General features: G+C 33.3%; 1 long non-coding RNA gene across 2 annotated transcripts; it reads left to right on the forward strand.

Annotated features, from left to right (window-relative positions):
• Positions 1–1,462: 1,462 nt before the first annotated feature.
• LOC112653782 (uncharacterized) lies at positions 1,463–18,257 on the forward strand. 2 transcript variants are annotated; one of them, XR_003132527.3, is made up of 4 exons: positions 1,463–1,691; positions 1,921–2,028; positions 4,141–4,246; positions 17,117–18,257. It is a non-coding gene; the product is annotated as an uncharacterized LOC112653782 (long non-coding RNA). The 2 variants fall into 2 exon arrangements; XR_003132526.3 differs by lacking the exon at positions 17,117–18,257 and adding an exon at positions 5,899–6,935.
• The last annotated feature ends 7,412 nt before the right edge of the window (positions 18,258–25,669 follow it).

Genomic DNA, 25,669 nt, shown 5'->3' on the forward strand with positions numbered 1-25,669 from the left:
AAAAAAAAAAAAAATGTATGATAATCTCTAAGATTTCTACTCTGGAGAGTAATAAGGGTCATGATTGTAAAGATTATAAAACAAAATTTTCAAGTCATTTGCTTGCTCACCACCTTTCCTATGATCTTTCCCTGTCCCTAAGTGAAATTCCCAAATCCTTAAAATTATATTTAATGTTCTTTATCATAGAGTCCCTGCCTCCCTCCCTAGTGACAAGGCCTTTTTGGTCTATATGACCTAGATACACTAGTTCCCTTTAGATTTCTCGAGAAATCTGTATTCCATCTCCTCAGGGGTTTTAGTTATGCTGTTTCTTTTCCTTAGAATACTTTTATAATATTTATTAACTATCATCTATTCATCTTTCAAATTATCTTAATTATTAATTTTTCAAGGAGGCCTTCTGTGATCTCAGACAAGGGTAAATTTTGTTGTTATATATTCCCATAGCCATGTGGACTTCTCTTTACTTTATACTCATTATGCTAAAAGTTTTAGTTTCCATCAACCTGCTAGACTGCAAATTCTATGAGGACTGGAAAAGCAGCTCTTCTATTCACTGTTGTATCTCAAAGTATATATCCTTCCTATCATACAGCCATATTATATGTTAAACTGAACTGAAATTTTTATTATGTCTATTACTGCATTACAAATACCTCCTGCTCAATGATATTTCCCTTAATTCCCATAAACAGAAATAATTTCTTTCTAATTTATATAGTTTGACCTTCTCTCAAGGCAACATGCTACTCCTTTAATAAAGCAGAGTGAAATGTTTTTAATAAAGGAAAGTAAAATATAACTTCAGGGTTTTTTTTAATGCATGTTTGTGTCAACTATATTGTTTCATTTAAACTACCATAAAAGACAACAATATGAAAATATCACCCATAATTTATATATTGCTTGCCAAAGAGCACAGCTATTAAATGGCACTCGGGTTTGCTTAGTGCTACATTTTCTCTTCTTTTCCCTTCATGACAAGGGAATTCTGCCAAATTGTGGAGGGAAAAAAAAATTTCACCTGCTATTATTTCTGTCATCTTAATGCTGCAAAATAATCTTCACATTTAGTGGCATGAAACAACCACCGTGTTCTTATCCTCACCAAGTCTGCAGATCAGAGATTTGGACATGACACTGACTTTACCAGTTTGCAAATTCTGGGGCCTCTGAAAAGCCTTGGGTGACTAGCAATGAGTTCAGTGTTGGGTAATAGAATTACCCGGAGGCGTCTTCATTTATTATTTGGTGTGTCAACTGGGATAATTCAAAGTATGAGTTCAAAATCGTTGACAAACAAGATCTGAATACAGTTTCTCCATGTAGCTTAGACTTCTTCACAGCATGGAAGCATAAAAGTAGTTGAGCTAGTAGGTGGGTGAAGGATCCAAGAATGAGTGTTCTAAGAAGTATGCATATGGCCTTTTATGACCTAGCTTCAGAATTCACACAGAACTACTTCAGCCAAAGGCTATGGGTTGAAGCAATCACAAGCTGGTCTGACTTTAGGGGAAAAAACACAGTATTTATAGCCATTAACCATGTATCTTCTTCTTCAAGGGAAGACCAGTTGTCAGCAGTAGACTCAGGATTTGAACACAGTTTGTTAATGTTACATATGCATTTTTTCTCATCTTCCTTGTCATTATACTCTTTTTGTGAGAAAGGATCAAAGTGTAAGCGTTGTAAGTCACTCCTCAATTATCTTACTGTATATAACAATAAATAGGATATGGTACAAAAGGAACTCAAAAAGTAGTTCAAAGAAAATATAAGTTTTCATGTTCAGGGTATAAAAAAAACATGCAAATATGAATAAGATTTGGAGCAATAGTTTAAAAAACTAAGTCTTCTTATTTTATAAAAGGAGCCAAGATAATCGTCTACCAATCACTCTTTAAACCTCCTCCTTAGGTCTGCTCTCAAAGTTGATGTAGCCATCTATGAGATTACTTTGGACTTCAGAAGAAAAAATGGAAGAAGAAAAAGTTCAGGGAAATGGACAATAGAGCAATCTTAAAGGTAACTACTATAAAAATAGATGGTTCGTTACTTGAAAAACGAGGATATGGTTCAAATTTTCAGTTTCACTAGTCCATTGATGCCAAGAATAAGATTTAAGTAATTATAAATGTGCTGTATTTAAAATGATCTTGTAGGGATGTTGCATGAAGAAATGCTATGTTACTGGTTTCTTGGTTCAGAAAAATATTTAACTGGAGCAGCTTAAGTTGGGTAATTGTAGTATTTCTAATCTTTTTAATAACCCGTGAAAACAGTTTCTGTTGAAAATCAGGGTTTTGACATTGAGTTAGATTTTATTTATATTTTGAAAATTTAAGGACTCTTGAATCTCCTTAAGTAAATTGTAATTTAATGCAATTTCAGTAACACTCAGCAGTGTAGTTATGTCTTGATTGAAGTCATTATAAAGGAAATGTAATCACATCCTGATGATCTTCCTCACATTTCATTTGAATTAAGGATTAATTGATTTTATTGTGATTACCTTTCAGAAGAAAGAGTATCATCTACATGCTACCTATATTATTGTCTAAGCAACAGCTAGGTGTTCAATTTGCATGTTTATTATCTTTGAGCATATACAAATGTAATATGAAATAATAATATGTTTGCAAAATTATGTACTTAAAATATATGCAAATTATGTATTTAAAATATATTAAATAATAACATTTAAAATAGTGATTTGTTTTTTGTTATATGGTAATGTCATTCCTTGAAACTGATCTCACTGAACTATATGAAAGATACTACCAGTTAGTTATTGGAAAGTGTAAGCTAGAATTATTGTTTTTCTCAAATTTTGTGAACAGCAATGATCTCTAACAGACATGCTGGGAGTCTTGATACTACAACCTTAAACTGGAATTGGTATAAGAAAATTATCTGGAGAATGTTAATTGTGTATTCACCAAGAGTTTCATATTACAATTGCTATTAACCCTACCTGATGTTTTCATGCAAATAAATACTTAAAAAGTCAGTTTATGGTAAGAGAGACTTTCCCGGAACTAGTTACTTTCTTATTCCATTTCTCCCCGATCTTCTCTTGTTTAGGTCATATCTCCTGGGTTTCTACCACAGCTCTTTATATTTTCTTCTCCTTCTCCTGTCTTTGGACATGCATCCTGTCTTACTGATCTCTGTTCCCACCAAGCACTTCTTATCCTTGAATAAGCCATCCTTGGTTATAGGACCACCCAGATAATTCTAAGCAAGATACTAGCATACACGTGTTTCCCCTATTTTGCACTCACAACCTTCAAATAACACAACTGCTTCCTCTGTCTCTGTCTTGGAGTAAGAATATAGACTCACAACTTTTAAAAACTAAGAGCAACAAACACTTCACTGTAAGGATGAAAAAACTATAGTGGGCAATGATTATGAGAAAAATAATAGTCAGAATGGACAACCTCCATAGTATGTGTCATGTGAGCACCCAATAGTTACCCTCCTAATAGTTCCTCTACTTGATGAAGAAAAGTGATAGAAGAAAATCGAACAGCTTCATTCTCTTGATTTCTTGTATTCCATCATAAATATACAGTCCTTCATTTCTGTTAAATAGGAAACCAATGATGATACTGCTTACTGAAAACCATCTGTCCATGTTCATCTATATCAACAAACTCTGGCCAATTTGCATTAGTACAAGCTGTTATTTCTGTCTTTGCCAATGTTTAACAATGTCAGGTGCTTTTACCTCTTCTCAAGGCAGCATATTATACGAAATTCTCAATGACATATCTGATTTTCTGGAAACATAATATTTTTATTCTTCATAGGGTTCAAAATGAATTACAAATTCTGTGAGCAGTAAAATCTGTGGACTGAAATTGTTTCAATTTAATATATAAATAATCTTATAATGGTTATCACATAACTAAAATATTTATATTTCAATTAACTTTATACTAACACTTTGCATTCCTTTATTTTAATCAATCAAAAAGGAGGTATTACCTGTCCAAAGAAAGCTTAGCCATGCATTATGCATTCAGTCTCCAGCAAAGAATTCACAAAGCAGTAAGTTTTGGATGTTAAAATGGGATATGAAAAAAATAAAAACAACTGTTTATTCATAATTGAAACTTTTTAAATCCTTAGTTTCAAGTGTTTCAGGATTGATACTGCCAAATGCGAAGATATTTGAATGAAAATTGTCTACTAGGATACCAGGCTAGAACTTCAATTTAAAGAATAAAATACTATGGTGAGTGAAAATTAAGATTTGTTTTCCCTAAAAAGAACTAATCTTTCAAATCAGTGATTAAAATTTGGAATTGCATAACTATTTTTTAATTAAAAAGTCTGTGGAAACATATTATTTCAGCTTATGAAAGTTCAATTCTAAAAGGACTGAACTGCAAAGCAAGGAAACAAAACATCAGATTTTTTTTTCCTTTGGTTTATTTAAGCAGAATTTACCTCTGTGACTCATATAGTTAGTGTTATAATTATGTACAGATATATATTCATTCCTCGAACCATCTAAAAAATTCCCTAAATGGAAGTCATTTTAGATTAAACATAATCTTAATGATCAAGTTAGCTTTTCATATTTAATGCACATTAGACTTATATTTTACCAAATATCCTTTTGAAAGCCTGTTTTCTGTATTTTTATTCTATGAATCAGGCAGAAATAAATGCTGAACAATAAAAAGACATGCACTTTCTCTCCCTCCTTTTCTTTATAACCATTTTCTTCTGTGATTAATTATTTGCTATAAGGGTTGGAAACATAGATAATTAAAACAAGAATTACTGATATCTCTTTCCCTAACCCCCAGTTGCCACTATATTCACTGCTCCAATCTCTTCTGATTCCTCCACATTTGTTTATAATCTTACTGAGCTGTGAGTCAATGTGAAATTTCACATACCACCTACCTACCATGTTCTGGTTCACAATGTTGTGAACATGTTGCTGGTTCTCCATATATTTAAAAATTTTGATTTTCAAAAATATTTAAAGTAGAGTATCTACAATACAACCTGAGACATAACTGTTCCTTTTTTTTTTTTTTACAAATACATGCAGCATAGTAAAAGTAATATTGTATTTAATTGCAAGTATTTATTGTGGTGGGATTACTCACTGCCTACCATGCTTCCAGACCACCTTCCTCACCAGTCTGTTCCAGAATCAAGACATACACAGGTGGCTGATTGTGAATGTTGTTCCAACTCTGGGGTGCTCCATTTGATGCAATCAGATTACCTCAGGCATGCACTTCTATTGATCACTGGCACATTCCCTTTTAAAATGAGACATGAAATCCTACAGACATCTATCTAAATTCTGTACAATATATTTTTTTTCCTTGGAGTGCAAATCCTTAACGCAGCATTTTACAGGCACAGAGGAGATTGCAATGCAGTAGACAAATTAAAAATCAAAACAAAAGACTTTTATTTCTTAGCTGTACCTTTTGTCACATAATAAATACCATGAATCCACTTATTCCTTTGCATTTTATTTTTGTACTCTAAAAAAATATATTATTACCACCATTACCCTGCCTTTTTTTCTTAATGATGTCCTTCTTCTCTAGTACAAGTGCTGAAAAGCATTATTGATTCCTTAATACCTTTCCAGGAAAACTCTGCTGGAATATTAAATGACAGCTATTAAAGATGAATAATTAATAATGATTATTGTTAATCTGAAAGAGATGAAGCACACATTTGGTGTAGGGAGTTGCATGTTGATGGTACATCATTACCTAAATAGTTGAGGGTTTCTTTTTTTTTTTTAAATTTTGGTTTGGTTTTTATAAAGTAATTGGCAACAAGAATGGAAGCTGTTGCATTCATTTGAAGTATACTATTTTAAATAAAATATATTTATATTGTTTTCAGGGAAGCAGACATTTGTGATGACACTGGCTCTGGCTGGAGACATTCTGTTCACAGTATTCTCATCCCGAGAATTATATATAGGAAAATCTATCAATATACTCTATCTTCTCCTCCCTCCCTTTAAACACAATTTTATGATGCTGGATTTTTAACATTTGTGGTAAATTAGTCTCGCAAAATTATTTTTCATTTATTTCTTGAGAAAACATACCCCAAAATATCAATATCGATTTTTTTCTTTAATGCACTAGGTTTTTACATTTTCTTTTTTTTTTCTTTTAGGTTTATGTAGACCATGCATTTGTATTTTCAATCAATTTTTAATTTTTTTTTAGGAAATAAAAAAGAAATCGTTGTGTTAAATTCATTATTCTTTTCAATTGTTAGTGGATTCTGTTTGACTTTGGCATTAATAGGTTGATTGTTTCATTTTCAGTGCCATTTATATATGAGTTTTAGCTGAGATCTCTGAGGAGCTCTTCCCTTTGAGGAGATGAAATTAATGACACAGGACATTGTAGGAATGTATCATTGCTATTATCCTCGACAAAGCTCCTCAGTATTGAAAAATAAAGTGTTGTTTTTTTTTTTTACTCTGAATTGAATACCATCACACAGATATATTTATATATTTAAAAAAAGGGAGCACCAAAAACTTAAGTATACAAAGAGTTACATGCACACTTCTGTTAATAATGTTAATGTAGTTTGCGTCTTATAACAATCTACACAGCCCCCAGCTTCAGAGCTCCTTTAATATACTATATTAATAGTAAAGTTTTCTTCTGAAAGAGGGGGTCTTGGTGCTTCTATTTATGCATTCTTATTGCAAAAACAAATTGTAAATATGTAAAGAGGAAAGGAACAAATATTTTTTAGCATCTACTGCAAGCCAGACATTGTCCCAAGTACTTTGGAGAGACCATTGTCTATATTTTTGGAGAATTCATCCAATGGAAGCTAATATTTTTAAATTGTGAAAGACACTTCGATTTGCCTTTTCAAATTCATCTCCCACATTTCACCATCCCGTCTGATTTATACAGATGTTGACCTTTACGGATAAGAAGGCTCCTGGGTCCTCTGACTTCTAATTGGTCCTCATCCAGGGAGCTCTAGCAGGAGATCTAAAGGATAAAGCATGAGGTCAGGATATTAATTCCCCTCCCTTCTTCCCTGGAAGTAGCTGAGTCCTTCACTCACTGATAGGAACAAAACACAGAGTCTATAGGATGTTTTAATTTTGATTTTGAGACCTAGTGGTAGTAAGGAAGTGACTGTTAGGAAGTGACTGGTTATTTCACTATCTTTTGTGATATCTCTCCCTCTCTTCAGCATACCCACACTTTTGTAAATAAACTCTCCTTGAATTATCCTAATCTTAGCATACTGTTGGTTTCTGTTGGGACCTGAATTATGTATCCACTATCCAGTCAAAAAAGCTTAACTGATATGTTATTTTCCACATTTGTGGAATTGAAAAATTTCTCCCAAATTTCTGTAAGTGTTAAGGGTCTTGATTTTCTTTTATCTCTGTCTCTGGATTGTTGCTTTTGCTAAATTAATTAATTTTATTAATTACATTTTATTAGCTTTTCCTGGATGTTGTGTCTCACTGCATTAACTGAGTATAGTCTCTCACTTGACTTACATGTAATAATTTACACACATACCCAGATATACATACATAAACATGTAAAGACATTTGTGCTTGTAAAACTTACTGAAGATCAGAGAGATGAATGCATAAAAAAGATGTCATAGTTACGGAAACAACTGTGATTTGAATATTAAAGATTCTTCTTCATGTAAACTTCTTTATCCCATTACTGGAAATTTTGACTCTTGTTATTGGTATTCCAAACTCATGCTACCAATCTCCTGCCAGTCTTCTTTAATCCTTCATATTTTCTGTGTTCTTCTAATATAATCTCAAATATCTTCCTCCTTCTATTTCAGAACTTCAAGGTATCCTCTCTGTCTTACACAGAGAAATTAATGTTCCCATTCTGCATATCTGTATTTGCCATTTTTTAAACAAATTGAATATATCTTCTGTGCAACAGAATCTACTTTCCTAAAAAAAGACTGCCTTGCAAATTGTATACATGTAGTATTCTGTGATATATATGATATGCGTATGCATGATACATAGTTGTATTCATGAGTGTGTACATATATGTATGTGTGTGTTATTATCTTCCATCAACTGATTACTTAATTCTATAATAAAAGAGGGCATCTTACTTTGAGACAATAAATAAAATCTGTTTTGAAAATGTGTTTGCCTTCTTTAGTTGAATTCTATCTGAATTTCCAACAGGAGATATTAAAACACCAGAAAGTAGAAGAAGGACTAAATAGTCTTTCAAGAAATAGAAGCAATTCCCAGAAAGGGTGTAGGCTCCATCTGGCAACAGGATTCTCAAAGAATAAGGAGAGAATATTGGGCCATGGGCATTCAGCCTCCTACCAAGTCCTCTGGATTGGTTCTGTTCTCAGGTAGTCTTTCTTCAAAATGTTGGAAAGTATGGTGTCTTAGTCTGTTTGGACTGCCATAAAGAATTACCACAGAATGAATGGATTCAACAGCAGAAGTTTATTTGCTTACAGTTCTGAAGCCTAGAAGTCCAAGATCAGGGTATTAGCAGATTTGGTTTCTTCTGATACATGTCCCCTTGTCTTGCAGGTGGTCACCTTCTTGCCATATCCTTACATGGTTTTCTGTAGCTCCATAAGCTAATTTTCTCTTCTTATAAGAACACCATTCATATTGGGTTAGGGTTCACCCATATTATCTCATTTTACTTTGATAACTGTTTTAAAGGCCTGATCTCCAAATGTGGTGTATTTGGACTACAAAATATGAATTCTTGGTGGACACAATTTAGACCATAATAAATTATGGCAATTCATTCCTACAGATATTGATGTTTTCTGGTCATTTTGAATCAAGTCTTGATGATAAATTCCAATAGCTTAGCTTGGTTGCTCATCTTTGAACCAATTACTATATTTGGGAGGTCATGTGCTAACCTGGATAATCAGGGAATGGATATTTTCCTATTGAGCAATATAGACTAAAAGGAGGGGAGAAGATTTAAAAGGAAAATAATCAGATTATCATAAAATGTATAGATTACAGTAGGCTAGGCAAATATAAACAGCAAATGTCTACTAGAAACCATCCCAATCATTGCTCAGAATCCATATATATTCTAATTCCCATAGCACACTTTAAAAAATTATCTTGTATAATTAATATAAGTATTTCACATACATTTTTATAATATATTCTACTTTCATCCCCAGAGCAGAACTTCCACAATTTCATCCATTCTTCTAGATACAGCTACTCATGTTCAAAAACCTAAAACTAGATGATAAATTTAACCAATCTCAGCATGTTCAACATTCAAAGGCAGACTTAAAAATAAACTATCTGAAGGTCACTTGGGTGGCCCAGTTGGCTGGCAGTCTGCCTTCAGCTCAGGTCATGATCCCAAAGTCTTAGGATCCAGCCCTAAGTTGGGCTTCCTGCTCAGTGCTCAGTGAAAAGTTTGCTTCTCCCTACCTCTCTGCCCTTACCCCTAGTCTCTCAAATAAATAAATAAATAAATAAATAAATAAATAAATAAATTTTTTAACAAAATTTAAAAAATTAAAAATAAGCTATGTGAAGTGAAGTCTTCCATTTGTCAAATAGAAGGGAAAGTCACACTGAAAGATCACTTTTTCCTAGTGCAGACTATATCCTCCTTGAATTCCTTGCCTGTTGGAGAAATTTATTTCTTGGTCAGCTAGTGTAACAGCCCTTGAGTCTGCTCTGAGATTTGCCACCTGTCTTTGGTTTTCATTGTTATATTTTCAAAAGGTAAAGGTAAGTTTTCCTTCCTGACAACTGCCATACTGTAGTAACCAAAAAGTTTCTGATTCTAGTCCTGTAATTGGTCTTAGAGGTTGAGTAATAATAGCCTTTTGTTGACCAGACTTGTGGTTTCTCTTAAAATTCAACACCTTAAAAATGAGAAGATCTGACTGTTTGATTTCTTTTTTCCCCATTGTTTACATGAACTTTTATTTTCGTCTGTCCTAGGGAGATGTGAAATATAAGGCCAGAAGCCGGGTACACCTAATCTTTTCTTACCTCTTACTGCTTCCCAGAAGCTGGCTCTATAAAGTTTGGATAATTGTCATCTTGTCAGGCATGGGTGTAAGGTTACCAGAATGAACTAGTAAGGAGGAAGAGGACCACATTTCCCCGGATCCCAATTTTGTTTTTAGTTGTATCTGTGTCCTCTCTGACTTTCCTTATATGCAATCTTTAGTTTACAATGGAGAATTCAGCTTTCCCACCCCTTAAGCTACATGGTTATCAGATTTCCATATGCTCTCTTGGCAGGCATATATTTTTTTCCTTTTACAAACAGTCTGATATTTTCTAATAGACATATTAGAACATCTTTATAAGGAAGAACAAGATCTGATATCTAAACATTAGTAGGTGACTGTTTAATAAGCTTTTTTATTTCATAGGTAATGTCAACTTCTTAATTGAAAATAAGAGACGATGTTCTGTCTTAGATCCCACTTCAATTAATTAATCTAATTCCACATGCTAGAATCTATCACTTGCAATACCTATTACCAGGTACAACTAACTGACTCTTTCAGAAACATGTTAGAAATCCTACTAATATAACTTAATGATTAGTGTATAACTCTGTGTGCTGGGAAATATTTAACAACTAGCTCTCAAAAAAAGAAAACAGTGGCAATATGTGCTATATAAATTTATTATGGTTTACTAATGTAAAGATACATAGCATACAACTGACAAATGACAAAATATGTTGTTATTGTAAATTCTATATAGTCAATTTATTTCCAGAGAGAATTTTTGTTAATTTTTGCTAAACCCATAAATCCATAGCTAGTTGGTTGCAGTTAATCAATTAGTATAGTCCCAATATAAATCTTTGGTTGCTATTTTAATTTATGTGAATGTGGGGATGCCTGGGTGGCTCAGCGGTTGAGTGTCTGCTGTCAGCTCAGGGTGTGATCCTAGGGTCCTGGGACGGAGTCCCGCATCGGGCTCCCTGCATAGAGCCTGCTCCTCTCTCTGCCTGTGTCTCTGTCTCTCTCTGTGTGTCTCTCATGAATAAATAAATAAAATCTTAAAAAAAATTATGTGAATGTGTAAGGTGAAAGTAAAATTTTAAAAGAACTATTTTGGACCTTTAATCATCAATGACAAGAACAGCCCTCCACTGAATCTTATGATGATAATTTTTGAATATTGAATGTTATAGAAAAACATTTCTATAATATGTTGGGGCTTTTCACAATGTAATGGTTAAAAACACAATTTTGAGTATAATTTGCATTAGTAACATATCCATCATTATTTTATTAACTCTAGATGTTATAAAATAATAAATCAAACCCTGATTTACAGTATTTTCCTATCTCTATGATGTGAATACCTTCTTCATGACAGAATTACAAGCTACAACCTGAGGTTCTAAACATGAAGTTGGAAATAAATACACATTTGTTTACATTATGCACATTATAAAGTATCACTATACCAATGCAAATGACATAAATAATTTTAGTAGCATAGATAACAGGAAAAGGTAGTATAATAATTAGGAAGTGTTGCTCTGAGAAATTAACTTTATAAAATATAATTTACTTAATTATAAATAACATACTCTTAATAGTTGATTTTTCAATAATCACATTACAAAACTCCTAAAAGTTTAATAGTTGAATATTATAAGCTGATATGAAGCAGCTCCAGAATACACAGTGAATCATTACTAGTTTTAGGAACATAAAGTAAACTAATCTTGTGAGCAATTTATTTCTCTCATCTAGGACACAGAACTAAAATCATGTTTGGGTTGGGCTACATGTCTGTATTTGGGCCAGTTAGTCACAACCAGATGTGTGGAATACATTGGTCAGATATAGGTTGTGAACCAACTTCTGAAATTTGAGGATTGACCAAGTCATCCAAACCTTATTGGCTGAGACTTACAAATATGTTATCCCCCACAAGAAAGTTAGGAAAAGAGATATTGAACATTTACTGCATGATACTTTCCAAAAATATAGTATACCGATAAAGTAAAATATTACTTAGTGTTGAGAATAATATTCATTGAATATTTATTATATATTAAACACTGTGCTAAATACTTTTTATACATTATCTTAGTGGACAAAATAACTACTTTGTCATTCATATTATTATTTCTCTACAATTTAAGATATGATTAAGTCTCCAGGAATATCTTTATATTTAAGATCACATAGCACATATTTGTTAGAATCTGGATTCCTATCTCGAATTTACATTTCCTGTATAGAATTTTATACATTTAGTGAACCCCATTTTCTCAATATCAAAAGTTTATCTATTTTTCCCCTGGCTCTTTTGCTTATGATCTAATAAGACATTTTAGCTTCAGGGGAAGGTTGCCTATTGTCTTGCATGTGGGAATAAGTGGAAAGTACACTCAGCTAAGATAAAAAGAAGTAGATCATGGCACTAATTTAGGAAGCCTTTTCAAAATATTTATTTATTTATTATTTATGATAGACATAGAGAGAGAGAGAGGCAGAGACACAGGAGGAGGGAGAAGCAGGCTCCATGCCAGGAGCCTGATGCAGGACTCGATTCCGGGACTCCAGGATCGTGCCCTGGGCCAAAGGCAGGCGCTAAACCGCTGAGCCACCCAGGGATCCCCAGGAAGCCTTTTTTATAAGGCAATGACCTTGGATAATAAATAGCAAGTTAATAAAAACACGTGAATAAGTATGTTTGGATAGTGTAACTAGGAAGAGATGACTAGAGCTGCACACTGCAAGTAATGGACTAAAGCTAGGGATGCATGCAAAAGACGACTAGAAAAATCGAGGAAAAAGAAATTCTAAAATCACCATTTTGTCTTTATTATAGGTCTATTTGGCTCAATTAAGCTTTTCTTCCCAAGTCCACATACTTTTGGAAAGACAGAGAACTTTATTAAATTTATTTCTGATATTTTAGATCCTTCTTTAGCTAGGAACTACCCTGTTACTCTTAAATATCATATGGATTCCCAGTCATCTGTTGCAATCTATTTAGATTTTTTAAAAAATAAATTACCAATATTTTATATGTAATACAAGTTCAGAGTAGTAAAAAAAAACAGCTCAATAAATATAAGCAAATTAATGAATTAATGAAGTCAGTTATTCTCAAAATAAGATAATCACTGAGGAATCTTGCCATATAGGACAACTACTCTTAAACATGAGGGCCAAATGCTTCCATGGGGCCAATTAGTTTCTATAAGCAGAAGTTTCTTTCCAACACTCTCCAACTGTGATACTGTTATATGTAGCCCTGAGTGTGACCTACAAGTCAGTTCTTTATTCTGTTACTCTCTCCAATTTTTAATAAAATGCTCAATATTGTCTGAGGGAAGAACTTGGAGACTAGGAATCAAGATACTGATACTACTGTCCTAGTCTACTAATTACAATTATATAATCTTAGGTAACTAAATGTTTTGTGATATATATTACCACAGATGAAATATAATTAATAACATATTTGAGAACATGAGATATTATGGAAAGAGTATCAGATAAAGATGAAAAGCATCTAAAAGAAAGTATGGAAAAAATCAAAAGTCACCAGAAGAGAGCATGGGGGGAGCAAAGTTTACTGATTCTTTTTAATAATTACTCTTTAAATATCATAAGCCTATTTATTAAAATTAATGATCTGAATAACAAATTTATTCTGATCTATCTACCTCGTGGAGATTCCCATATCTATCTTTTCAATTTTTAATTTAGGAAATGTTCTTTACTTGCCCCTGCTTCAGTGTGGGTTCACTCCAATACAAAATAAATTAATAAAATGACAGAGTGGACCCAAGGCTTTTAAAAATCTCTTCTAGTTCTAACATTGTAGTTCTTCTAGATATCACTTTTAACACCTGATAGTTAATATTTCAACTAATGGCATCAGTAGGACAAATTTATTTTTAAAACTACCCTTCAGGAGAAAGGTGTAGTATTTTATTTTTTAACACGTGAAATCAGTCTGGACATAGAAACAGCCTTGCCACTAGAAAATATTCTAACAAATGATCTAAACATTAATTTTCTGCTCTGATACATACTAATCTTTATTTGGATCTATGGTATAGAAGACACTTTTTTTACACTGAATATGTCACCAAAAAGTAGAATAGTTTATGTTAAATGTAGTTAGGAAATACATAGTGACTCACAATGTATTTGAAACAAAGATTTTATGAAGCTTAGCCTCTGGCTAATAAAAACATTTCTTCCCTTCTGATAATGTCAGACTAGATAGTCAATCTTTGCACACATACTGAGTCTGACTATAAAAATGAATTATCCCAAGTGAAAATCCTCTAAATGCTTACTTACCTATATATGGTGAAAATTCTCAAGCAAGCAAAATTGCAAAGAAAGCCTTAGGGGGAAGGACGGAGCATCAACATTGCAATGAAATCTACAGTTTACCACTTCCAAGTCAGATCATGTAGCAGGACTTACATAAGCCTGTTATGTTTAAAATTATTTCTTGAACTTGCTTGTATGTTTTAAACATTGAAATAATCAATACTGTTCTACCTATAAATTTTGGACATAATTAAACTACCCCAATAGCACAATGTTTGGATGGGAGCTTTCCCTTTTCCAATGTACTCTTAGGATGTTTTTCACTTGTATTTGAAAACAGGAACCACTTGACTTAGAATTCCCTGCTTGATATTGTAAAGAATTTACTTTGATTTAAGTTTTTTAAGACTTAAAATGTTCCACACTGTCACCTCTAATTATGGTAACATGTGGGCAATGAAGCATAACAGGGCATCCAACTTAACTAGGTATGACATACTGGTCCCAAAATACCTCAAATTTGATATAATACCTCCTTTTCCTTTTTTATCATAAATATCTTATTTCACTTTCTCATAATTTTTATATTCTTTTCTTTCTAGATTTAGTAATACAGAAGAAATACTATGTTCTAATGTTTAGTGGCACAAGTTCTCAGGCCTTGAAATAATTAATAAATAGGATAATATATCCTTAAATATGTAGATGCATTTAAATATATTTATTAACACAGGCATTTAGTAAGACCACATTTACACACTGCCTTCCAAGTGTGGAATGCTGTACTTTGCAGCAGCCTAGTTTTGACCTTAATTAACTATGCTCTGGGAAGCCAGTCACTACATTTTACTGGAATGGTGAGATTAAAATTATTCCAGCGTGAGATAGTGTTCATCTGCACATACCTCTTATCCTCAAGTCTTTGGTAAAGAAATGTTTGTTTGTTTGTTTGTTTTTTGATCAAAACTCCTTATATAGATCTATTATTATGTATTTCCCAATGTTTATATTATTGTACTGACCAATTGCTTATCCAACATTCCTTCACAGAGATGTTTCTGAAGGGAAGCAAAAAATGCCACCCCAAAATATGCCACTTTGGCTTATTGGTTATTTTGAATTAAAACTATTAAGAAACAGCAGGTACAAGGACACTCTGACACTCCTTTGTCTCCTTGAAAGCAGGGATGAGAAGGTGACATAAACAAGCCTTATGAGTTCCTCACTAATTTATGACCCTAAATCTGAACATTTTTGTCTTGTCAATTCCTCATAAAATTATTCAGTCTCTAAAATGTAAACAAGCTGCCTGTATTGGTTCCTTCTTTGAGCCTGATGTTTTTGGGGCCCCTGTACATACAATTTTTTTTTCCTCTTTGTTAATCTATCTTAGGGCACCTGGGTGGTTCAGTGGTTGAGCGTCTGCCTTTGGCTCAGGTTATGTTCCCAGTATCCCAGAATCGAGTCCCACATCAGGTTCCCATGGGGAGCCTGTTTCTTCCTCTACCAATGTCTCTGTCTTTCTCTCTGTGTCTCTCATGAATAAAGAAATAAAATCTTTAAAAAAAATCTTTCTTACATTTAATTATTATACCAATTAAAGAACCTAGAAGGTAAGAAAGAAAAAGTTTGGGGCACCTGAGTAGCTCAGTCGGTTAGACATCAGACTCTTGATTTCAGCTCAGGTCATGATCTTAGTGTCGTGAGATAGAGCCCTGCATCATGCTCTGTGTTGAGCAAGGAGTCTGCTTGAGATTTTCTCTCTCCTTCTCCCTCTACCCCTTCTCCCCACTGGCCTTCACTCTCTGTTTCTCATAAATAAATAAATAGAATCTTGAAGAAGGAGAAGAGGAGGAAGAAAAAGAAGAGGAAGAAAGAAGAAGAAGAAGAAGAAGAAGAAGAAGAAGAAGAAGAAGAAGAAGAAGAAGAAGAAGAAAACAAAAGTCTCTACTCCACTGCTCTAAACTTCCTGTCTTCATGATGTATTCTTTCATTCAGGTGTTTCTGTTTTTCCCTTTTGATTTTGAGATTCAGATCTGTCATTCACAACCCTGAGAGACAACCATGAAGTTATTTTCTTTTAAATAAAGTAGTTAAGATCTATTCCAAATAGACACTTGGGGAAAAAGCAGACATTATATTTTTACTAGGGCCAATTTAAGAATTTGTTAATTTTGTTAAATTGTTAAAAAAAAAAGTTAAGAAGATGCTAAGACATTATAGAAGGAATTTTAACTGTCCTGGAATATTACTTTATATACACACCCACAAGAAATGATAACCCATGTAAATTTCACAATGTCAAGCTTATGTGAACTTGTAGATTTCTCTCAGTAGAAAAGAAAACCCCAAAGATTAGTTTATTATTATGTAAGATATTAACAGGTTTTGTATTTTACCCCTTTAATCTTTTATATTTTTCCCCTAAAATATCTTTCAATGCAGTTCTACAAAATGTTTTTCGAACCAGTTTTACCTTCTGATTCTTTCATTAATTAATGAGTTGAAAGCAATCTTTAAATGCTTATATCATGTTCTCAGGAAAGTCATATTTTTAACTTTCTGGAAAAAATACTTTGACAATTCCATTAATTATGGTAACTACAATCAATTGAATCTTTTGTTCTATTTCTCACTTTACATATAAATGTGAGATCAGATCTACTACTCTGAAAGAAAATGAAAATACAAAGTCATGTTGAATGCATAAAATCGTGAATACATGGAACACATGGACTGGGACTAGCACTTTAGTATTTTTTATTTCATTTTTATTTTTCAGGAAACTGAGACACAGAAGAAGTTAAATGATCAAGTATAGCACCACATGAATAATAACTGACTAGAGCCTAAGAACAAACCAAGCGATAAGGAAGATAACTGACCTAAGATATAGGTGGAAAACAAAAATAACTGGAGTGCCCTCAAGATGATGCAGTCTCCCAGAAATGAGACAAACCTGAAAGTACATTTGGAATAGATTCATACCCATTATTTTGACATAAGTAAAAGTTTAGGAAAAGGTGTTCTTTTTTAAAAAATATTTTATTCATTTATTCATGAAAGACACAGAGAGAGAGGGAGGCAGAGACATAGGGAGAGGGAGAAGCAGGCTCCATGCAGGGATCCCAATGTGGGACTCGATTCCGGGGCTCCAGGATCATGCCCTGAGCCAAAGGCAGATGCTTAACCGCTGAGCCACCCAGGCATCCCTAGGAAAGGTTTCTTAAATTTGTCTTGTATTCACTGTCTACTACCTGTACAAATGTAAGAAAAGAGAAAGAAAATAAAATATAGGCTACAGGATTAAAACATTTCATAATGCATCCAATTCCATAGTTATTTTTCTGAGATAAATACATAGTACTTTCTTTAAGAATTTTCTCTTAGATTCAAATTATCGACTAATGTCCTGCTGAAATAGTGGAAAATTTCTAACTCTTAGTTCTGTATTAGGTAACAGATAAAGAAACGTGATTGTACATGAAGCATTTTAAAACTTGAATTGGGGCACCTGGGTGGTGCAGTCCATTAAGTGTCTGACTTCTGGCTTCTGTTCAGGTTGTGATCTCAGGGTCACAATTGTGGGGTCCTGTGCTCTGTGCTCAGTGGGGAGTCTGCTTGAGATTTTCTCTCCCTGTCCCTCTGCCCCTCCTGCTCATGTTCTCTCTTTCTCTAAAATATATAACTAAATCTTTTAAAAAAATTTTTTATTAAACACTATAACATATCTACTTAGTTCAATCAATGTTTGTGAAGTGACTGCTTAGGCAGGTAAACTGATTAGGAGGAAGTCGAAAAAAATGCCAAAAATCTGGTGACTTCATTCAAGTCGCCACATAAAAATCAAAGTAAAATATAAGGGATAAAATATGGTGAGTTATAAAGAAACATTTATAAATAAAATATTTTATGTAAATGGAATGCTATGGAATCTGAGTAAATAAAAAATGGCTTTATCTTCAAAATAACTGTAAGAGAATATATGATTTCTACTAAACATTAAGTGTTTATTAAATTTATACTACAAATGATGCTGTATAACATTGCTCAGTAAACATAATTCCTTTAGTTCTACCTTTCTATTTCTAAAACTACCAACCCTTTCATTTGATCGGTGTTCTTGTCCAATGGCTCTCATTTAAGACAAGATGCCTCCAATGAACAACTATTGGGATATGCTACTATATGGGGGATACAGGTGCAGCCACCACCTTTAGAGATCTCAAGACTAACTGAATAGAAGCCACAGACAAAAAGCTTTCTGAGTAAATAATCAGTTCTCAACACTACATCACTCTCAGTAAAAACCAGGTATAACTTCATTAAGTATAACCTCCTTTATTTTGGTGGAAATACGGAAATCAGGTGACTAGTACATTTCTTCTGAATCTTTTACTCATAAAAATAATTTTATTAGAAATGCTCACAACATAAACTGTTTAATTTTTCTACTGGGAATAATTTCTGACCCAAAATGTTTCTTTTTTTTTTGAAAAAGGGGATTTATTTATTAAACCCAAAATGTTTCTTAAGTGAGGTTTTATATTTATCTCCCAATATACCTCAAGCACTTTCAAGCATAAATACCCCACAAATACAATAGTAATTGTATGGATAGCAGGTTTATAATTTTTATTTTCAATAGAAAATACTTTACTTAATTCACCTGATAGAGAATAACAATACTAAAGAAAAAAAAAAAAACATTTCACTTTATATTCAAGTAGTTAAAACTAATTAACTTACTCTCAAAATGATGAAATAAAACAATAATCTTGCAGTGTATAAGACCCAATGATATACATGTATTAAAGATAAGTCTTAAAATTTTGTCTAAATACTCTTAGTTTTAATATTTATTTATTTCAGACAGAGAAAGGGAGAGTGAGAGGCAGGGCAGAGAGAGAGAGAAACTCAAGCAGACTCCACACTGAGGACCCCTACGTGGAACTCACTGCAGGGCTTGATCTCACAACCCAGAGATCATGATCTGAGCTGAGACCAAATCAGAGACTCAACCAACTGTGCCACCCAGGCATCCCTTGTCAAAATATTCTTATTAGCCAGTTTAAAGTTAAAATCTGTCAAAGCCCAAATTATGCCACTGTAGAGGATCCAATACAATGTGTCTGATCAGGTAGTCATGAAGGTTTATGACAAATAGTATAAAATGAAGCAGATCAAGTGTGAAGTATAAGGAAATGATCTAATGCCCTTAAGTGTTGACAAATTTCAAAGACTTAGAGATTACAAAATTAGAAAGGGGCTAATGAGTGGTGTGAGAGGCAGTAAGACCCTCAAGAGTCACTACACAAAAAATAGAATTACTTCACAAAAGCAAAATGGATATTTCCTAGAAGTTATGATGCCATCTGCAACTGCTCTAACTAGTGCATGAATGACTTCCTAAGGAAAAAGAGATCAATCTTTTCTCTACCTTTCTCTGAACATGACAGTCAATGGTGTTCACGTGTCCAAGTGATGTAGTAGGGTAGATAAATTAAACTTTTAATGATAGGATATTCCTGAAACACCTACCCTACTGCAAGAAAAAAACATAGCAAATATGAGCCAGGTTGCTGGTGTCGAGATTGAACATGCCTGTGCAAAGACCTACCGTGGCCACACACACCTCTTGCTCATTCATTTCCATAGGTATGAAGCTACTACTATGTTCATGAAGGATAGTAGGCGTTGGAGATAAAATGGTAGAAAAGATAGATGTTGTCCCTATGGTCACACACTTTACTTAAATAAAATATATAGAAGTAAACAAGCAACACAACAAATAGCAGCAGTGCTTCAGTGAAAAAAACACTGTAGTAGCACATTTAGGAAAAAATAATTTTCTATGGAGGATTTTGGGAGGCATATTTATTACACAAATAATTACTCATCACATGAAACACATTTAATTATGCACTTATAACAAGCTATACATTCATATTCTGTAATTTACATATTATATAAACTTATTTCCATTATTCTCATAATATGAGTTTATCTCACTGTAAAGTCTTATTGCTCTCATTATAAAGAAGAAAAGAAAAATCCATCCATACATATGCATATGCATATTTGTGTTTGTATAATAACTTAGTTTTTACCAATTGTTTAAAAACAATGTTACAGTCAATTCCAGTTTTCTCTCAAAGCTAGCCAAGATTAATTGCTCCTGCTCAAAAATCATAAGTAGATTTAAAATCTTAAGCAAGCCTAGGATGTACCTTCATGAATTTTTGTTTAAGAAAATCAATATTGAATGCCAAAAATAGAATGCTTCTTGGAAAATAATTGAAAGAAGGTAATTCATTTTGTAACAGAGAAAATCAGCACCTGATGGAGATAAAGTGATTGTTATATGCATGAGTTAAAAGACTTAATTGTATTCTGGATCGTATATCAGAAAAATTTTCCTTTTTTTTTTTTTTTTTTGGTTATCATCCTGGTGTGCCCCTTGGATGACAAAAGCATAATTTACACATGCTTCATGGTGACCAAATACATTTATAACTTGTAAATATGATCACATTTCACAACATTACAAAGGGTTTGTATGTAAGGTCCTCATTAATTTCACCAGGACTCTTAATGTCAACTTAGGTAAAATTCATTAGAAAAAAACATATTTTAGGAAAATTGAGTAGATGAACAAAGACTACCACATATTTAAGGAAAATAAGAACAGATGAAAGCTGTTCCTGAGAAATGGAGTAAGGAGAGTTTGAGTCAGTGACAGATGGAGAAGGAGGGAAAAAAAATATGACATCTGTTAAAGCAGATTTGGAAGAGTCATTTACACACCATGGACAAACCGCAACTTATTCCTGGAAAGTGCTTGCTGCCGAGGTTGTGATAATTTTTGGTTACGAATAGATTTAGTTATTGATCAATGAGATTGCTTATTTTCTTTGGATTTCTAAAAAAAATATTTATACAAGCAAAGTCCATTTGCTTCATGGTATTAAATCAGCCTAAGGACGTTTGGAGGCCAGTATTCTTTCAGACAAGGGTATTCTGGAAGGCAGATGTTTTTAGGATCATCACCTCATCGAATGAGACAAATTGTGTATATTTATGCCTTACTCTTGGGGAATTGATTTATATATATATTTTTCTGATCTGAAAGGCTCCTAGAAATATACCAAATTAATTAGCATCATTTTAATTTTTATATTCATCTAAATTGAAATTCTGTTTTACCTCAAATAAGGTATCTTATTCTCTTATCTATTGCCTGTATTTCTTCATCCTGTCAAGAGTTCTTGCCATTCTGTGTGTAAAAAAGAGATTCTGCAACTCCCTTGACTCTGTCCCCAAGTGTTAAAAGAATCTTTCCTTATCTGCTGAATAACCCTTAGTTTCTCTGGTCACTGCATTTTCATTTTCTCATTCTTCTCATTAAATTTCTATCCTCTTTTTTTACAAAGGTGGGCATCTTTAAAATATCTTCTCCATGGAATGAAAAGTAGTCACAAACTAGAAACAGAATGTAAAATAATGATCACAAAATATTTTATGATTTTTCAGTTTTTTTCTGGACTTCTATAGAAAAAAATTCAAATGCATTTAGGAAAGAGAAAAAGCAATGGGCTTTGGTATATCTTTCAATCTGAGCGGATTTCAAGACTGAGGGAGAACAGGCAGTAAAGAAGAGAAAATAAACTTTTAGAGAAGGACAATAAATGTAAAAAATAAATTATCAAAAATAAAAAAAAAGAACTTAAGGTTTTGCTTAAAAGGATTCCCATTAAAGGAACTTACATCAGAATGGACATGAATAAAGCTGAAATAAAATTAAAATCAACAATAAGATATTAGAGCTGGAAAACCTTTAGAGAATCTTTAATGAAAATCCCATTATAGAGATGAAAAACAAGCCCAAACTCAAAAAGTTTAACTGATTTGACTAAGGTCATGTCACTGTGAAAATTTAGATACAGGTTCATTTCTAAGACAGTGCTTCTCCCACTGAGATTAATAAAAGTAAGAGAGCAAAAGAAAAGTAGAAGATAAAAAAATATATCTTAGATCTTTGCTTTACCTAGAGGCCCTGATTCATTTGGTCTAGGATGGAATCCTATCTTATACCCTTGACTGACAATAAAGAACCTTAGAAAGGAAGAAAATAAGATGTGAGCTGAAGTGTAGAAAAGAAAATGGGTAGAAAAGGAGAGGTGAACTTGTTTTTGATAGTTTCCCCTAATGTGTATATTTCTCTCTCTGCAACCAATGATGGCTGAGTCTACATCAGAGTTCAGGTATTTCTCCATTCTTTGGGGAGGTTTATTTCAAAATATGTTCAAGAGATTATCACATGAAAATCATCTGGCAGGGATCATATTTCCAAGATTGTCTCAATATAACTTGACCAAAATCTCTATGGATAGGGCACCTTTTACCAGCTCTGCTGTGACCCTTCACTAACCGTATCATTTGTAGAACTGTCTCCTTGAGTGCAAGGAGGGCATGCTGCTTTACTTCGTATGTGAGATACTTAATGCCGACCCTGAACTTACTAGATACTCCATAAATGTGATAGGTAAATGGTTAAATTGAATGAACAATTATGAATAATAAAACTTACTAAATTTCAATGTTTAATAAATTAATTTGTATACATGTCAATTACTGGATATGAATGTTTTTGCTTTTGTTCGTTCTTAAATAAATTGTTGGCTTTTGCATTTTTCTAAGAAATACCAGTTACTGTTCTGGACTCTAGAATCAGAAGGAAGTCATTTTGGGCACATAAAAATGACATAATACTTTTAAGATGTCAAGAATGCATGTTTTGTTTTGTTTTTTTTAATCACTGTAATGTGTTAAATCAGAAATCTCCAACAAAAGTATCTAAGAGATTTTAATAATCAAAATAAAATACTAATGATTATGTGACTGAAGCTTTAATGTATCTAAAGACTGAAATAAACTTGAAACAGTTCAGTTTCTGTATACCTTTTGCTTTTTCCAAGAAGTTTTTTTTTTTTTGCAGAATAGTCACTAGGCTGCAGAGATAACCCACATAGACGACGTTATTAATATGCAATCTTCCTTCCCAAAACAGTTTACATATGCAATATACAGCATCTGGACCTTGTAATTGAATTTTTGAAGTTCGCTGTGGTTTGGGAGCTGCATATGGGTCAGTAATCATTATCCAGACACCATCGTTCATGGTACACATATAATTAATCAACTCATTAATTATGGAAAAAGAGTCTCAGGGAAGTCTAGCACACCTATTTCTTAAACAAATATTTTACCCTTGAGCGGCAAAAGTAGCATCTCCATTACCCATTGCCTTAGATTACTTCTAGTGATTTATTTAGGGAGCTTTTAGAACAAGGTCCATAACAAGAGTCAATATAAAAATCTTTCAGACACAGGACCCATCATCTATATCCACAGAATTTAATCACTTTCTGGTTAAATCTCTGCTTTGGATCTTTATCTTCTGAAGTTAATGTCAATAACACTTTATTTTTAATGTAACTATATTCAGCCAACTGTAGGAGAAACAAATCATGCTCTTTTTTATTTGTAGTTTTAGTAGATGGTTGCCAGGGTAAAATTGATAATTAGGGAAAGTAAAATGTTTTTCAGCATTTTTTTCCTATTACACATTAGCAAGCCCAGGTTGTTTAATGAAGATACTTTATGGATGCATAAGGGGGAAAAAAGTCTGTAAATATATTTTCTCACTTTCTTGGCTCATTAGCTAACCTGACCTAACCATTTTCTTTCGCTATTTGTCAATCCTACTTTTTGCTATTTTTTCCCCTACTCGTAGCAATTCATCTTCATGATGCTCTGGCTTACGTTATGACCTACAAAACTCCTTGTGGAGAGACATACAGCATTAATATGAAAAAGAGGCTAATTGCATAAGATAAATGCCAATCCTAAAATAATAATAAAATATAATCGGATATAGCTCAAGGTAGAGACAGGAAGGATTGTATAATCGAGTTGTTGTGAAATGTATGGGGAGCTTAAAGAAGACGAACAGCTGTTTGCTATCTTCACTGAAGCTAGAAATAACTTCAGCTTAAAATGAGAGACATGAAGAAGAGATTTCGGTCTGTAGATTTCTAATGAGATTTCTAGGCAGAGAAACACACAGTCCATAGAATTTTATTTCTGGTTAGATGCAGAGAAACAGGAGATAATTTAGGGACTATTCAATTTAGAGATAGGAGGAAAGATCAATTGATGTTTTAAGGTTCCTTTTTTTTTTTTAATACCGCATTGTACTGACTTCTCTGCGCCTCACTTTTCAATCTCTGAGCCCCTTTGCTTTGAAATCATAAAATTCCACACTGACCAAGGCTTAAACTCCTAGCCATCTGGGCCAAGGCCAGGCAGCATATATGCAATAGCCAACACAAAGCTGACCTCCAGAGGTTTTAGAACTGTCACATCTATCTCACAATTTAATCCAGTTTTAAATGATTTTGGTGGAGAATTGGCCATTGGAGATTTGCTTCTTACTTATTACCCAGACCCTAAAAACCTCTCTGCTACCAATGAGGCATATTCCCAACTATCAAATTGGTTCCTGCATCTCTGCTCTATGGTCCCTTGGGACTTTTTCTCCATCCTGTTACGTAAATGAACATGGGACAGTGTGATAAGTGGTGTGACCTAAAGCCGGGAGGTTATAGGTGGAAGAAAGTATCCAGGCAAAGGAAACATTTCATTTTTTTTAAAAAATATTTTATTTATTTATTCATGAAAGAGAGAGAGAGGGGCAGAGACATAGGAAGAGGGAGAAGCGGGCTCCATGCAGGGAGCCAGATGTGGGACTCAATCCTGGGACTCCATGAGCCAAAGGCAGATGCTCAACTGCTGAGCCACCCAGGCATCCCCAAAGGAAACATTTCAAATGAAATCAATGGAAAATCGACGGAATGTCTCAAGGTTGTTTTGCATGGATACAAGGAGGAAAGAAGAGGAAACAGACCACAAAAATTCAGAATGTTAAAGAGTTTTATGCATGGTTTTCAAACACATTTCAGCTATGGATATCTTTTTTTCAAAAGAAAACTATTGGGGAAGTTTTATATGGAAATCAGATCAACACAGAGGTGCAATTCCTCTGGAGAATCCATTGGGAATCTGGAGCTTCTACTAAACCTCAGCAATGCTTTTGAAATAGTTTCATGAAGCCTTTTTCTGTTCACATGCCAAGATTTCAAACCATAGCCCTCGATGCTAGAGGCAAGTTTTGAAATAGCAAAAGTGTATAATCAGATATACATTCTCACCTTTATATATAGCAATATATGGCTGTTTAGACCTTACAAATATAGACCATCAGTACCCCCCT

The sequence above is a fragment of the Canis lupus genome, chromosome 3 (assembly GCF_003254725.2).
Source record: "Canis lupus dingo isolate Sandy chromosome 3, ASM325472v2, whole genome shotgun sequence".
Lineage (NCBI taxonomy): Eukaryota > Metazoa > Chordata > Mammalia > Carnivora > Canidae > Canis > Canis lupus.